Source organism: Nyctereutes procyonoides, unplaced genomic scaffold, assembly GCF_905146905.1.
Source record: "Nyctereutes procyonoides isolate TBG_1078 unplaced genomic scaffold, NYPRO_anot_genome, whole genome shotgun sequence".
NCBI classification, from domain to species: domain Eukaryota; kingdom Metazoa; phylum Chordata; class Mammalia; order Carnivora; family Canidae; genus Nyctereutes; species Nyctereutes procyonoides.
The window spans coordinates 38,822,823-38,839,057 of record NW_026575020.1 but is presented as its reverse complement, the minus strand read 5'-3'; the positions used below and the strand labels follow the sequence as shown (position 1 = coordinate 38,839,057).

The window sequence follows — 16,235 nt, the reverse complement described above, 5'->3', positions numbered from 1 at the left end:
TCTCCTAACAAGTGATAAATAATTACTTAGTGGAGTACCTGGTTGTGCTTTGGCCCTGCTACTTCTTGATATCTTGTCTTAAATTACCTTGGAGTGTATAAGAACCTGGCCTTCTAAGTGGAACACTGCTGGCCTCCCTTTGACCTGGAAGCATGACTACCTTGCCTCTCATGGCCACGAGACAGTGACCCCATTTGCCTCTCTGGGTTGTGATGTGGTCTAGCACAGTGTCTAGCACTAAGTCCAAGCCTTTCGCCAAGTGACAGCTGTGACCGGTACTATGGTACTGCCTGCCCGTGCCACAGTTGGTCCTTACAGGCAACAAAGAGTCGTGTGTGTGGATAAAAGCTTCACAGAACTGTGCCCACAAGACCCTCACTGAAGCACCCTCTGGCTCCAGGCACAGAGTTGAGCTTCTCATGGTGTCCCAGAGTTCCTGAGTCAAAGTCTGGAGGTTTGAAGCTAGGGATTTGCATTTTTTTTAAGATTTTATTTATTTATTCATGAGAATGCATAGGGAGGAGAGAGAGAGAGTCAGAGACAGAAGCAGGGTTCATGCAGGGAGCCTGACATGGGACTCCATCCTGGGTCTCCAGGATCACACCCTGGGCTGCAGGCGGCACTAAACTGCTGAGCCACCGCGGCTGCCCGGGATTTGCATTTTTAATGAGCATCCCAGACCATTCTGACACACTTGGAAGTTTAAGGACCTGTGGTTTGGAGAGAAAGGATGTGTCTCTAGAGTGGGGGCACCAGCTTTGAAGACACCATCTCTAAAGTACTAACAGAAGCCAAGCTTACCAGCGCCTGCCTTATCTCCCTCACTTGTCTGGACCAGCACCTCTCCCACAGAGATGCCACTTGTCATCTCTAGGGATGTGACTGCTCTCCAGACAGAGGCTTCCTATGGTCAGAGCTTCTTTTCCATGGGCTGGCTTCACAGTTGAGTTTCTCTGGCTGAGAAGCAGTGTCTCTTGCAGTTTGGGTTATCTGCCTGGACTTTCCATTTGGGGCTCCTACTTAAAACCACTGTTCTTCCTGCCTGTGGCATCTGTTGTCTCCTATACCTGTCTCAGCTGCCCTGGAAGATTTCTGTCTCTTTGAGAGGCCCCTTAGCAGTCTCCCAAATGAATCTGTGACCCCTAGTCTCTGAACTTGCAGATCCCCACCTAGCTACATTTGCTTGCTCTGCTCGGACTCTGCTGATGGGGCAAAATGAGGCTGTGCTCCCATGCGGGGACCAGCGCTTACTGCGTAAGAAGGCAGGTCCTGGGTGGAGGCAGCCTGGAGTCTCAGGCAACCAGGGCTTGAGCTCCCACTTTGCTGCTGCCTTGTTGGAAATGTCTGTGTGGAAGTCATGAGCACCCAGACCCAAGTATCTCCACCTGGAAAAGGAAAGCATTCCACAGAACTGAACTAAACTAAGCATTTCCATGAAACTAAATTGCTGGCTTGGACCTTCTCAGATCCTTTGATTTGTTTATCCTCAGAACTCTGACACCCCATCTCAGCTCACACCAGATAGATAGATGTGTCCGTCTTATGCCCCAAACTATTTTTGTACTTCCATCTACTGTGGAAGCAGCTGCTTTGCCCCATTCCTTTCCAAATCCCCTTCTGTAGAAGAATAGAGTTACGGAGCAGCTGATGTCAGGGCCATAGGGGCGGGCATCCCCCAAGTCCAGAGCTGTGGAGAGAATGCTACAGAGAGAATTAAGAGGCCCAGTAGTGTTGTGGGGAAGGGGCAGCTCCCTGGGTTCAGATCCACCTCTGCATCTTGCTGGCCGTGAGCTCCTGGGCAGGTTGCTTAACTGCTCTTAGCCTGAATGTCCTCTGTGAAATTGAGAGGTGGGGGGTTTGATGACAATAGTGAATATGTAACCCAGCATTGTCCTGAGAAATCTGTCGGTAGACAGAAAGCACCTAGACCAGGGCCTGGCACAGAGTAGGAGTTTAATTAACTGTGAGCTGCCACCGCCACCATCACCACCCTCTTCGGGATTTAAAGGACTGATGGCAGGTGTAAGGGATGGAAACAAGGCCCTGTTGTCCCAGGCCCCAGGATTAGACATCCAGGTGGGTGGCAGAGCTATTCCTTGGGATCAGAAACAGAAGCAGGAAGCTTGTGAGGGAAGAGAGATCCATCCACCCTTTCTTCTCTCTCAGCAAAGGGCGGGAACAATGTGTTGCCGCCTCTTCTGTTGTGTACCCAGCGGAGCGAGCACGTGGCCAGCAGAGAGCCCCCTCTGCCCACTGGCTGGCTCCGTGGCCCTTCAGGGATTGCTGTCTATTGTCTTTGAATCACACTGCTGGGAAGTAGTTTGCATAGATTCCCAAGTTTGTAATTAAAACAATTGAGAAACAATTTTCGCTATAAAAAAAAAAGAATAGCTGAAAAGGAAGTGTCTTTGAAGCAGATGTTGTGCTGTGAGCCATGTAGAAATATTATTTTATCATCAACCCAAAACGGTTATCTCAAGACTTGAAAGGAAAACTAAGGGAACATTTTTTCTACTAACCCAGCGTTTTTTTAGCGCCTAATATCATTTCACATTTAAAGGTGACAGCAATATCTTTAACGTTTTTCTATTGGATTAATAACGTTTAATGTTCAAAGCAATAAAGTGAAATGTTTTCGTGAGGGTGCTTTATATCACTAGTGGAAAATTCAAGTGAAGGAAAAAAAAAAAAAAGACCACACACACAAAGTAATAGATGTTGAGAGCCATAAACTGGAGAGGAAGCCGGGCACGGAGGTGGTTTCGCGGAGCCTGTGGGTGCATGAGGCTGGGTCCCGCCGGCCCGGCGCCTGGAGGGGCTTCGTGCTCTTGGCAGTGAGCGCTGGGAGCCCCCGCCCGGTCCCCCAGCCATCCGTCTCCGCCCAGCAGCGGAATATGACAATGTTAGCATTTTTCATTTCCCTGACGTTACCATTAATAAAGCAATGATCCAAAAGGGGCTTTGCTGAGTCTGTTCTTTATGCTCCCATCACTCACGACTAGATAATTTCACACAGGATCGTTTTAAAATTAAATGGCGATAAAAACGCTCTGCTGTTCTGTGTTCACCAGTTCATAGAAGTCTATCAAGTCATTAATGTGTCATGACAAACTGCTCGATGGATACAAGAGTAATTAATTATTTGAATAAATAACAAGTTGAACGTGGGGCTTTGAACCACAATGACATACGCATCCCATTAAGGGTGTCTTAGGAACCTCTGCAGAGCCCTGGTACGAAGAGTTAAAATGCAGGCCAGGGTCTTGGAAATGATGAAAACCAACTTCGTAAACACAGGGTAATATTTTACAGGGAGAAAGCCAAAATGTCACATTTCTGTGCCCACATGTTGTTCGGTGTTGAAAGTTCTCTGGCAGCGGCCATTTCAAGATACCACTTGATCAGGCGACAATTTCAGAGAACAATTATACAGATTTTCATAATCACCGTTAATCTCTGCATATTTTTCACGATAATTACAGCAATTATTATTTAGATTCCTCTTGTACATGCCCATTGTCAGGAAGGAACAAGTGCTTATTAGACCGGATAGTTCAAAGAACCTCGGATTCAAGTTCTTTGTCATGTGTGTGCTCGTTATTTGAACTCACGTTGCCTCTGAAAGTTCATCAGCTCTAGAAATTAGAGTAATATTCGCAGGCTCTATTATTAAATCTTGAGGCTGAGCTCGTTGGGCTGTGGTTCGCGTGGATGGCTGAATTGTTCGTTCGTGGGGCTGCTGAGTTCAGTTGGAATTACTGTCAGGTGGCAGGAGGTGCCCGTGACAGGTGCAGTCAGAGAAGGGTGGCAGCCTCACACCTCTTCTCCACGACAGTCTTACAAAGTGAACTAACAACCAATATTTAGAGAATACATTTTTGTGACATGCCCTTTAAAGGTTAATATTAAATCTGAGATCTGGGTAATTTATGACATTGTGCTTCACAGACGCAGCAAGTGAGACCACGTGCTCTCCAGTATTTCCAAATCAAGGTGGGTGTCCATTCAGGTATCAGTTCTGTCTCGGAACTTTCTCTTCACATCACTGTGGTCCAGAGAGCTTGTCCACTGGAGCTGTGTCCACTCTCACAAGGTGACAGGCTGCTTGTGAGAGAAGCTATTTCCCAGAGCAGAGTTTCTTGAAAACGATGCAGTTTGGAAACGCCGTGCTGTGGAGGTCCAGTGTGTGTGCTCCTCTGCCCTGCCCCAACTCCAGGCCTGAGGCATTCTATGCCCAGCCATGGGGATCGGCAGCACCTGCCCACCTCAACCAGATCTTAGGTGGATCTTACAGGTCCAGCTACATGAGGGGAACGATGGCTAGGCCTTTGGCTTTGAACCAGGAAGTTCAGTATTTCAGCTTTCTGTAAAATCAAGAAAGATACAAGACATAAAAATGCCTTTTTTTCCTCTTCAAATTAAGTTGAATTGTTAAGTTATGACCTCGTTTGAATGCACACGAGCAACGCAGTCTTACACAAACATAAGTTGGGTTTAGATTGCTGTCAGACTTCTCTTGGAGGTCCCGTTTTATTTGGTCTTTACCTGCCTGTCACTGTACCTGGTCTCTTGGAACCACTTGGCAGCACAGAGAGGCTGAAGCCTGGGGCCGGTTCAGGCAGCCTCTGGTGGCCGCCCCCCTCCTTAGCTCCAAGACACTTGTCTAAGCTTCTCTTATGCACTGGGGGGATGACCAGGTTCATGTCCTGGGAAATTTTTTTTTTTAAGATTTTATTTATTCATTCATGAGAGACAGAGAGAAAGAGAGAGAGGGGGGGGGGGGCAGAGGGAGAAGCAGGCTCCATGCAGGGAGCCTGATGTGGAACTTGATCCTGGGTCTCCAGGATCACGCCCTGGGCTGAAGGCGGTGCTAAACCGCTGAGCCATCCCCAAGGTCCTGGGGAATTTAATCCCACTGGTCAAGGTCAGAAGAACTCTGTGCTGTTACGTTTTGTACCATTTTTCTTCTTTTTTTTTTTTGTACCATTTTTCTTTAGCTGGTAAGCAGTCTGTCTTCAAATCTTAAATAAAATGTATAATGAGGTTCTGCTGTTCCCGTTTGGGTGATACTCAAGTCTACCATCCTATTGATAAAGTACTTGAGCAGTTAGACAATTAAAAGCTTATTTGCTGGTTATGGAATTATGACATTTGAAAATGAACTGCCGGGTGTCTGGGTAGCTCAGTCAATGAAGTGTCTGCCTTCAGCTCAGGTCGTGATCCCAGGGTCCTGGGATTGAACCCTGCATTGGGCTCCCTGCTCAGGGGGGAGTATGCTTTTCCCTATGCCCCTCCCCTTACTTGTTCTCTCTCTGTCTCAAATAAAATCTTGAATGAAAGAAAGGAAGGAAGGAAGAAAAGGAAATAAGAAAATGAATTGCTGAGACCTCTGAAGCGGGTGTATTTGTCCTGGCCATGAGCATGTTCCTGGGAGAGTGCCCAGAAACGCTGCAGGTGGTGGCTCCCAGACACCTTCCCTCTCCACACACCTTCCATCCGCTTTCTCACTCTTCTCCATTAGGCTCTTCTGCTGCCATCTGTAGAGGACCTTTTCATTCCTTGGAGGAAGGCATCGCCACCTCATCCTCCATACAGTGGGAAGGCAGTGGACCTGGAATATCTCCCTCTCTACACCAGCTCTGTCACTTGCCAGCATTGGTGGCCCCAACAGGTCCCTTCCCTTCTGCACTTCATAGTGGCTGTGGCAACACCTCACAGGGCCATTCGGAGGTTTACACACCCTGGCATGCCCCTCTTCCCCCAGACATGCCCCGCTACGGCACTCTCCAGGAGGTGGTGGGTCAGGACTGGCTTCAGACATACAGAAGCCTGGGACCCCTTCTCTCCCTGCTCCTTGGCCGCCAGGACAGGGAGGCATTTGACCAGAACCTACTATTACCCTTTGTGATTGTTGCTTCTCAGAAGGTTTTATGAGTAGAACCCATAGGAGGGCTAGAGAAGTCAGCTAGAAACCAGCCGTTACCTACAATGGGTTTGGAAATTGCATCTCTGGGGCTTCACAAAGGTGTCAGATCACCAGTACATTTTTAAGATTTTACTAATTTATTCATGCGAGACACAGAGGCAGAAACACAGGTAGATAGAGAAGCAGGTTTCCCGAGGGGAGCCCGATGTGGGACTCGATCCCAGAACCTGGGATCACACCCTGAGCGAAGGCAGACGCTCAACCACTGAGCCACCTGTGTGCCCCGCCAGCACATACTTAATACGAGGGTTCTGAGACAGAAAAATGTCCAGCTAGGAGGGATTTTAGACCTCACCTAGCCCAGGGCTACTCTAACCTAATCACACCTGAGAATCCTCTGGGAGCCTTGAAAAGCTACTGATGCCTGGGGCCATGGCTCAGACCAAGGAAATCAGAACCTCCTGGGGGAGGAACAGCAGGCAAGCAGCAGGCAGTTTTTGAAAGTCATAGATCAGGGGGTTCCTGGGTGGCTCAGTCGGTTAAGCATCTGACTCTTGACTTGGGCTCTGGTCATAATCTGTGGTCCTGGGATCAACCCCCGTGTTGTGTTGGGCTCCTCACTCAGCAGGCAGTCTGCTGGAGATTCTCTGCCTTCCCCTCTGCCCTAACCCCTGCTTAAGCTCTCTTTCTCTCTAAAATAAATAAATCTTTAAGAAAAGAAAGTCACCAATCAGCACCAGCTGAGTCTAGCCCAGCCCCTCACCCTCACATGAAGACACCCAGCTGCAAGTGCTGACAGGCCCATGGGCCTCAAGGCCAGCTCTCTTCCTCGTCACGGTCACTGTGTCAACTGTTAACTGTGTCCTACGCACATCCTATCCGGAAGTTTGTGCTGTTGGCATGACCCAGCTCGGGTCACCTGCTTACCGTGCTGCTTGCCAGGTTTCCTTACTGTAAAGTTACTATTTCTTTTTTTGTAATTAATAATGTCTTTAGTGGGAAACACTTCGGGACTATGGAAATAGTTCATTCCTCATCAAATTACCCATTGATTTTTATAAGTCCATCATTCCTTCAATATGTATTGGCATTTTATTTTAAGGAAGAGCTTCCCCTTATCCCAGGTGTATGCATGTTGGTGTGGACTGGGAGGGGAGGGGAGGCTGATTCTAATTCATTATTGTTGTTATTTATTTGGACACTCAAATTGTTCCATATTAGCTAGCGGGTGCCCCTTCGAGTTGGCTCCTGGGTACTTCTGCTGAGTTCCCAGTATTCTTTGAGGATTCTTTGAGGATGTCTTACTTTCTGGTGCAACAACATGTCCCAGGGTTGTTCCTTCCCTGCCTGCCCCCCCCCATCAGCCATTTCTGTAAAAAGCCCTTGTTTCTTTCAGAGGAGAATACTAGAACCCACAAATTTGGACACTAGGTGTGCTCATGGCTTCTGGGCCATCAGCAGATAGATAGAAATCTATGACCATTTGTGTATGTGGGTGTACACATGCATATGTGTGTGTGTGTGTGTGAACACATACATACCTATGTGTTCATGTATCTATATCTGCTTGTTAAAACCAAGCTTATACCAACACCTCCAGTATTGATCCAGCATCACAGAGCACGCTTGAATCTTCTTCCCGTCGTTTGGCTGACTTCTCTTCCTCAGCACGAGCATCAGATGTTAACATTCCTCACCACCCTGTCCTGGGCCTGCTCTCACCTGTTCTTCCCAGAGCTGCTCACCTTCTCTCATGCCTCCATCACTAGCAGGCTGGAAGCCCCAAATCCTCCCAGGCCACCTCACTTCTGTATTTCCATCCGGGTGGTCCTTACCAACTAATTGTGCATTTTGCTCAAAATGTCCCAACCATGTTAACCACTATCTGTCTCCTCTGGGATGTCTCACAAGCCCCTCAAACCCAACATAGCCAAGGGACCCCACCGGCTTACCCCATACTTCTCCCCCAGCCTCCGTTCTCTCGATGGTTAAGCCAGAATCTCACACTCACCCTTGCCTCTTCCCTCTGCTCCTCCCCCTTCCACTACCGCAACAACTTGCCAAGTACATCTAAATACCCCTCCATCTGTCCCCTCTTCTCCATTCTTACTGTCACAGTCCTCAACACCACCACCAGCATCCCTCACCTGATTGACTACCAGAACCTCCTCGCTGGTGGTCCTGCCTCCAGCCTCACTCCCTCTAATCCATGCTTCTCTCCACAGCCAGGGAGCCATTCCTAAAATATAAACATGAACATGTCTCTCTCCAGCTCAAAAACCATGGCTCACAGGCTACTTAAAATGGGAGACAGGGCTCCTTATCAGCTGGTCATTGGTTGTCTCTCTACTCTTACTTCTGTTCAGCTGTTAAAAATATTGAGATACAGGGATCCCTGGGTGGCGCAGTGGTTTGGCACCTGCCTTTGGCCCAGGGCGCGATCCTGGAGACCCGGGATCGAATCCCACGTCGGGCTCCCGGTGCATGGAGCCTGCTTCTCCCTCTGCCTGTGTCTCTGCCTCTCTCTCTCTCTCTCTCTCTCTCTCTCTCTCTCTCTCTGACTATCATAAATAAATAAAAAAAAATTAAAAAAAATATTGAGATACATCTATAGCTACCAGCCGGGAACTCTCTGATAGTTACTGGGAAAAAAAAAAAAAAAAGCAAATTGCAGAACAGTTGTGCTGTGATATTATTTTTGTGAAAAGGACAGACATACAAAGCAAAATTCTATATTTCTTCCATATATGCAAACACATCTGTACATGCATAGCAACAGGCTGGGGACTGTCCCCAGGAACTGTGCATAGACCACATCCAGGGCTAGCCCTGAGCAGAGTCTGGGATCAGGACTCTGGATTCACTTTAACTTAGCTGTACTGTTGGAATTGTTTGTTTAGGAAGTGTATTCCTTTGTTGAGGGGGGTAAAAAATTACGACTTAAAAATATACTGATCTTCCTCTTTTCACTATGGGTGTATGTCCCAACAAACCCATCATAGGTTGAAAATGCATCTACTGCACCTAACCTACCAAGCATCATAGCCTAGCCTAGCCTACCTTAGACGTACCCAGAACCAGTTACAGTTGAGCAAAATCACCTAACAAAAGCTGTTTTATGCTAACATATTGAATGTCTCTTGTAATCTACTGAATACTGTACTGAAAATGAAAAACCCCGGATGTCCCCCGGATGGCTATCCGGGGACAGAATGGCTGTCACTGGATGTGCTGTCGACCCTCGTGGTCACCTGGCTGCCTAGGAGCTGCCACTGCCCTGTGCCAAGAGAAAGGATCGTACAGTGGCTCATCAGTAGCTCAGGGAAAGATCAAAATTCAAAATTTGAAGTACGGCTTCTACTGAGTGTGTATCACTTTTGCACCATCCTAAAGTTGAAAACTCGTCCGTCAGACCCTGCCTGCATGTTAGTCTTGAGGAGACCATGAAGGGCCTCTAAGAGGAGGCAGACCCTCGTGCCCATGTGGCCAGGCCCTGCCAGCAGGTGATGGTACCTGACATTCCACCAGCCACACAGACCCTTGAGCAGCTAGAGGCCAGGCCTGTCCTATATCAAGACTTTGCCTCCATCCAGGACTGGCTGTGGATTAAACTGCTTGTTTAGGCCACAGCTGTGTTCCAGAGGCATGTGGTTGCTCCTAATAGCAGCAAACCTTCATTGGCTCTCCACCTGCTGTTTATTCTAGTTAAAACTAGAAAGGATCTACTTCTCTGGAAGGGCATGATTATGGTGAGAGTGAGCAGGGAGTGACCAGGGGCTTTATGTTCTTACCCCCCTTTAAACATCACAGCAATCCAGGTAGGATTATTTCCTTCCTTCTACAGTTGAGGAAAGAGAGGCACAGAGAGATTAAACACTTGTCCCAAGTCAAGGGTGGATCCGGCCTGAATCACACCTCTGAGGAGCAGTGCCTGCTTGGTGTCTGCCAATCGCCCGTAACTACCACGTGCTGAGTGCCTGCCGCAGGTTCGGCTGTGCTCAGCCCGCACTCCTCTGCAGGCTCATCCCCTCGGCCCGCTCGTGCTGCGGAGTGGCCATGGATATCCCTTGACAGGTGCAATTCCCAACCCAGGTGAGTGACTTGCCCGAAGCCCCAGGGCCAGCAAGTGGCTGAAGCCAGGTCGGGGCTCATGTGCGTCTGACTCTGGTGCCCACTCCCTCCTCCCCACAGTACTGACAGCCTTGGGAGGTTACTGTGGCTGCTAAGTCTATTTTCTGGCCTTTGAATAACTGGCAGAACAAATTACTTTGGGGATCCAGAAGAAAGTTGTTGGCCTGGTGTGGACTCAATTGGAATGTCACCGAGCAGACAGTCTTGGAGATACCTACAAATATCTTCCAAGGAATATCCCCAAAGTGAAATCACTGAGAAAGCAAATCAGGCTTGGTGTTTTGGTTTGCAAATGAGTTTTGAGCAATGGCCTTGAGGTCTTGAGGCCTTGAGATCTTAAGGTTGTTGGCATCTTTCCCATCACAAATTGTAAAGGCCTTTTGAAGCCACGGGACAGGAGAGAAGAGAGGTTCAGGTTGCTGATTATTTACAAGCAGGTAGCCAGGGTTAAAGGCTTCCCTCCATTCCAGCTGCATTTAACTTTATTCTGAAAGTGACTACCTGCCAATAAAGCCACATCATTCACCACCATCTATCTCTGTGAGTACTTTCGAGGTGCCATGACTCCAGTTCACATAACACCACATGACAGCTATAAGCAGATGACAGTTGAGATGCTGGTAATGGAGACTTTTTGTTTTAGTATCACATGTTTTTGCCACATGATTTTAAGACTCTTTATCAAGCATGTGGAAATTAATACATGTGTTGATTGGAGTGCTTCCTCATTGAGATGTCCATGAAGGAAGGGGTTGGCAGCTTGGAGCAACTGTGGGTATCCGGAGGCAGTGGGTGGCCCGGGGTCTGGAGCCCGTGGGGATTAGTCAGTGGTGGGTTTGAGCAGAGCCCGGAGAAGTCTGAAAAATAAGGCGGGGCTCTGAGGGGACCGCCTTGGCAAGTAAAATGATAGTTCCCACACGAAAGAAAGATGCAGGAACTATAACCCTATCCCATTGCCAGCAGAATTCCTACAGATTTGTGGCAGGGCTGTCTCTGCCAGCAGGAGTCCAATTTTATGTCCAAACAAATACAGCATGCAAATTGAACTACTTCCCCAAGAACAGCAAAGTCAGGTATTCCGGTCAGTTGAGAAAAAAAGGAAATCCACCCCCCTCTTCTCTTTCTTTAAAATCGGGGGTGGTATTAATACAGTAGCAGATTAGAGCTTTATTTGTTTAAACCTTGCAGATTCTGTAAGCATTCACAATCCTCTTGACTTGTAGTGCCTGATTGTAAAAAGAACAGTTGAATGAGCTCATTGTTTCCTGGGTTTTTTCTTTAATGTATTTTACAAACACTCTGGTGACAGGCCTGACACACTGATTTCTATGTACTCGCACTTCAGTTTGGGATTACAGCATTAATAACAGAGCTCCATGCATCATGCCATTTTTAAGCATGATCGTTATGATAAAGGGCATATACTTAATTACAGGCCTGCTTAATTACAGCTCTGTTGAAGCTCGTTTGTTTAGGAGAATGCTAATTGCACTACGGAGCCCACAGCACATCCTTGCTCTCATCTGCTATACGCTGCTCTGTGCCGTGGATCAGCGTTTTGTTAAAACTGCCACCAAAAAGAAAATTTTTTAAAAAAGAGGAAAAAGTGTCCTAGTACTGAAAGGAAGCGTGCCTAGACATGGCTTTAGGTCCGAAAGGACACCACCATTTGTGGGCCAGGGGCCTCCTCTCTCTTGTCAGCAATTGCTGCCACCCTCACACCAGCCTCCCGGGAGCTCCATCTTCTCTCCATTTCACAGACGGGGTAGCTGAGGCTCAGGGTGGTGGGGCAGCCTGCCGGGCCACATGCCCATGCCCCCTGAGTGGGAGGTAAGGCCCAGGCTGTTGAGCTGCCAGGCCTCCCAGGCCCTCCCACCACACCTACTGCAGCGCCCCCTCCCCCACTATCTGGACTCCTGGCTCCATCAAGCTACCTGACTGCTCTAAGCCTCGGCTTCCTTGAGTATAACCTGCAAGTGATCACGTTGAGGCTTAAGTGACTTGACACATGTCCATTATCTAGCACGCACCCAGCAAATGTGGGTTTTCTGTCCTCTCTCTTTTGTGGAACTGGGCCTCGGGAACAGCTCCCAGATTTGGGGGTGGCCTTTGTCATGTCACACTGGGAGCTGAAGGACTTGGAGAGCGGACTGATGCATGCCCCGGGAATGCCACCTTTGGTGCCAGTGAGGAAAGGACACGCACTGTCCCTGCTTCTGGGTTATGACCATGGACTAGTCTGGCGGTGTCCATCTGGGATCCCCCATGTGAACCCCAGGGGGAGGGTAGGTGGGGAGATGAAAATCACTCTGTGATAGCAAGGACCCCTCACTCATGGCTCTTCCTCTGGCTCCCCTGCACACATCCCTCTGAGTAGAATCAGCAATATACTGAAGGCTAGAGCGAGTGTCACAACTTGGAGCGCTAAAGAATAGTGAAGACAAAATACTGGCTTCAGCCAGGGGAGAGAGAGAGGAAGGAAGTAAATGTGGCTCCCCCCATGAGAAGCCAGGATGGAGATGATTTATGAACACTCCTGCAGAACACATGAAAAATGTGTGCCATTGATTTTAAGAATTATGTTTGGCAAATCTCTAGATATTTTAAAATATAGAATGGCTTCCCAGATAAAGAGAGTAGAAAAGGATGTTTTGAAATTAGAAGGGGATTCAGCAGTCCCACGGATCACTTTCCACCCAACACACCAGATCCCTCCCTAGCACCCCAACACATGACCTCTGCTGGGACCCTGCTTGGCCAGCTCTGCTCATCCTCCCTTTCGTCTTCCCCAGAGAAAGGAACCGTGCATCTAGCCCTCACCCTGTGGCAGCTATGAGAATATGGGCAGACACGTGATTACGCTTACCTTCGAGTCTTATTTGGACCAGGGCCCCCACCTTACTGCACTTCTCCATGTGCTGGTACGGTGCTGGGTTCTAGTGTGCCAGGCAGGGGATGATGGTGAACAAAAATGGACAGGATGACCCCTTCCTGGAGCATCAGGCCTGATGGCTTCCTCCCATTTCCTGGGGACTTTAGATCCTCCACCATCCTGGGACTCCCTATAGGCCACATGGGAGGACCCTCGAGAACTGCTCCCTGCACTGAACTGATACTCAAGCCCAGAGAAGACCAAGATGGCAGCTCCCTCATCTCACACCGGGATTGTAGCACAGTCACGTACCGTGACACTCCTCCCACTTCACGTAGGTCCAAATGGACACCACCATTTGTGGGCCAGGGGCCTCCCCTCTTTTGTGACAGCAGTCGCTGTCACCCTCACACAGCCTCCTGTGTCTCTTTTCTAAGAGAACATGAAAAGGATCAGACTGTGTTCATCTTTCCATCATGAACCCTAAGAGAAAGCAGAAATTTATCCCAAAGTTCCCATCTCCCTCCCTTTACCAGGCAGCATCCTTTGAGGGTCAGACTGGATCTGAGTGGTCTTCCCCCCATTGCCTCTGCTGCTGAACCCCATCAGCTGAGCCAGGCCAGCATAGCCTCAAAGGCCACCCTGAGGCCACTGCTGCCTCTTCTCACCGTCTTGAGGGTACTTTCTTCCCTCCCAAAGGGCTGCCTTTGGTGTAGGCCGGTGAGGATGTCGCTTCTGGTCTTCTATCTTCAGCCTCCTCAAGAAGTTGCTCTGTGAAGAAGTTGCCTTTGACCCTACCCAAGGGCCAGAAGGCATGCCTTTGCCAAATACCTTGCTTGTTCATATGGGGGATTGGTCCTTGGCCCCCAACACACCTCCACCATTCTCCAGGTCTGGGAGTGAGAACTTCACCTGAGGAATGAGGTAGTGGAGGAAGGAACTGGAGGTGAGCAGCCAGGTGTCAGCATCAGGGGTAGGAGGGGAAAGGGCATTTGGTGAAGTGGTTGCAAGTCCTTACATGCCAGGGAGGACCCCCATCTTGGGAATCCCTCTGTGTGGGGTTCTGGTGTGGCTGCCGGCCTTGGGCTGAACAGGAGCCACCTCTGCCTCACTCCTGCTCTCACTGCTCCCCACGCCTCTCATTTCCAGGGGGTGGTTAGGCTGTGGAAGGTCACCCTACTTCCCCTTCTCCAAACATCCACTGACATTCAGATGGAAGCACTGTCAGCAGCGAGGGGGAGTTCTTGACCTATCGTCTTTAACGCAGAAAGCCTAGTGAATGAGTGATCAGGGGTGCTCAGGTTGGGGGTGCATGCTGAAGATGCACTAGCTGAAAGCTACTCACCAAGCATTTGGTCAGGTGCTTCCTGAGTACAATACAGGGGTGTGCAAAGGGAGCTCTGCTGGGGGCCCTGCCATCTGTCTAGCAGGCAGAGAGACGTGGGAAAGGTGTGTGTGTGCAGATGTGTGTACGGAGAACAAAGAGTGACATGGCCCTGCCAGGTGACAGCGGTGGACTTGGGGGATTTAAAGGAGAGGCAAAGTAGGCATGGCTTCCAGCTCTTGACTCGGGATGGCCAGGAGCAGGGTGGCGCCTGACCAGTGAGTGAGAAGGCCCAGGGAAGAGCGGGTTTGGGGAGACGGTTGTGGCAGTTATGACTGGACTATTCCAGTACACACCCACCTCCTGGCCAGTAGTTCTGATCAGAAGGAGCTGGTAGAAGGGACACCTGGAGGCTTCAGGAGGACGTGATAATGCTCATCGAAACCTCATAAGGTCCTGGTCTGGAAGAGGCAGATTTGTTCTCAGAAATTCCATTTATACCCAATAGAAGGGCCAAGGGATTTGGAGTTCTGGCTTACTACCTGTGTGCCCTCAGCAGGCCCTGATCTGTGAAATGATGGCAGGTGCTGAGTGGTACATGCCTGCACGTCTCCATGGCACAGGAAGGGTCATGGGGTCAGGGGTCAGACCTCAGAGTGCCGTGGCTATAGGCCTTGGCTCACACCCTGAGCTGGGGAGATGGTGGCAATCGCTGGGAAGGGAGCATGGCCTCTTTTTGGATCTCGGGTAGGACCCCATCCTGTCCCTATCTAGAAAGCTTGTGGTCTTTAAAGGGTCGTCTGTTCACAGATGGGTTTTCCCAGCCATCCATGAGGACACAGGTACACATGCCCCAGTGTCACTCATATGTCTGAACGTGTGACATACTGTAAAAGATCACCATGTCCTCCCCTACTCTGTCCTTTCTGGAAAGGTGTCACACTTCCTGGCCCTGGGGGCCCAAAGATGGGAGAAGGCCAAGGGTGTCTCTGTCCGAGCCCAGGGCCAGGCCTTGGGCAGCAGCCTTCCAAAGAAAGGAGACTTCCAGGGCAGCAGCTGGGGCCGGCTGTGCTATTTCCTTTACTTCAGATTTACCAGAGGCGGCTTCATTTTCCCTTCCCTGAAATACGTTATGAACAGTTCTTAAAATGAGCCATTTGGCTCATCTTGCTGATCAGAGTGGATTTGTCCCAAACATCTTCTCTTTGTCTTTTCTCCTGCTTTTCTTTCTGTTTCTGCGATGCTTCTTTCTTAGGACTGAAAGAAACTGTCTGCCATTTGTATACCAGAGAAGTTCCCATCTTAGATGTTGGGGGAAGCAGAGAACATCACCTCCCAGAGAACCGTATCACCAGGCCTTCCCCCGGTCCTCCTAAGGCAGGACCCAGGATGAGCCAGAAGACTACCTCCCTCAGGGCTGTGGGAATGGAACTGCACCCTCCACCCTGGTGTTTTCGTTCTCCAGGGACCCATTCCCATCTTCCTCCAGTGTCCTGTTAAAATGAGCAGACTGGCGCCTTGAGTTAGCTGCAAAACCTCGGACTAGGAGACGGAGAGTGAACCGTGGTGGCCGTGCTGCTGCCCCACCCACTTCTGGCTCATGCACACCCCTTCTTACCAGCCCTGTCATTCTCCTCTTTTTGTTCCATCCCAGGACCCGGAGATCATGACCTGAGCCACCCAGGTGCCCCCCTACCATCCTCCTTTTAAATGTAACTTAAACTCACCAACACCCAGCCAGGATTCAAACCTAGTTTTTCTGACTCCAAAGTCACTCTCTTTTCCAACCTAGACCTTTCCTGTGGGGCCAGCAGCCTGGGATACAGTGTCATTCCCAGCCAAGAGAATATCTATGACCGTGCTCCCTGCCCACCTCCCAGAGCACAGCTCTGTCCCATCCCATCTCCCCACCTGCATGCACATCTGTCCTGCTGCCAGCCCCAATAGCTCCCACCCCTTACAGGTCAGAGGCCAGACTCCAA

General features: G+C 49.5%; 1 protein-coding gene across 3 annotated transcripts in view; it reads left to right on the top strand.

Moving 5' to 3' along the window:
- Positions 1 to 16,235, top strand: part of MVB12B (multivesicular body subunit 12B) — a 186,355-nt gene that overhangs the window by 145,452 nt on the left and 24,668 nt on the right. The gene's annotated exons all lie outside the window — the stretch shown is intronic.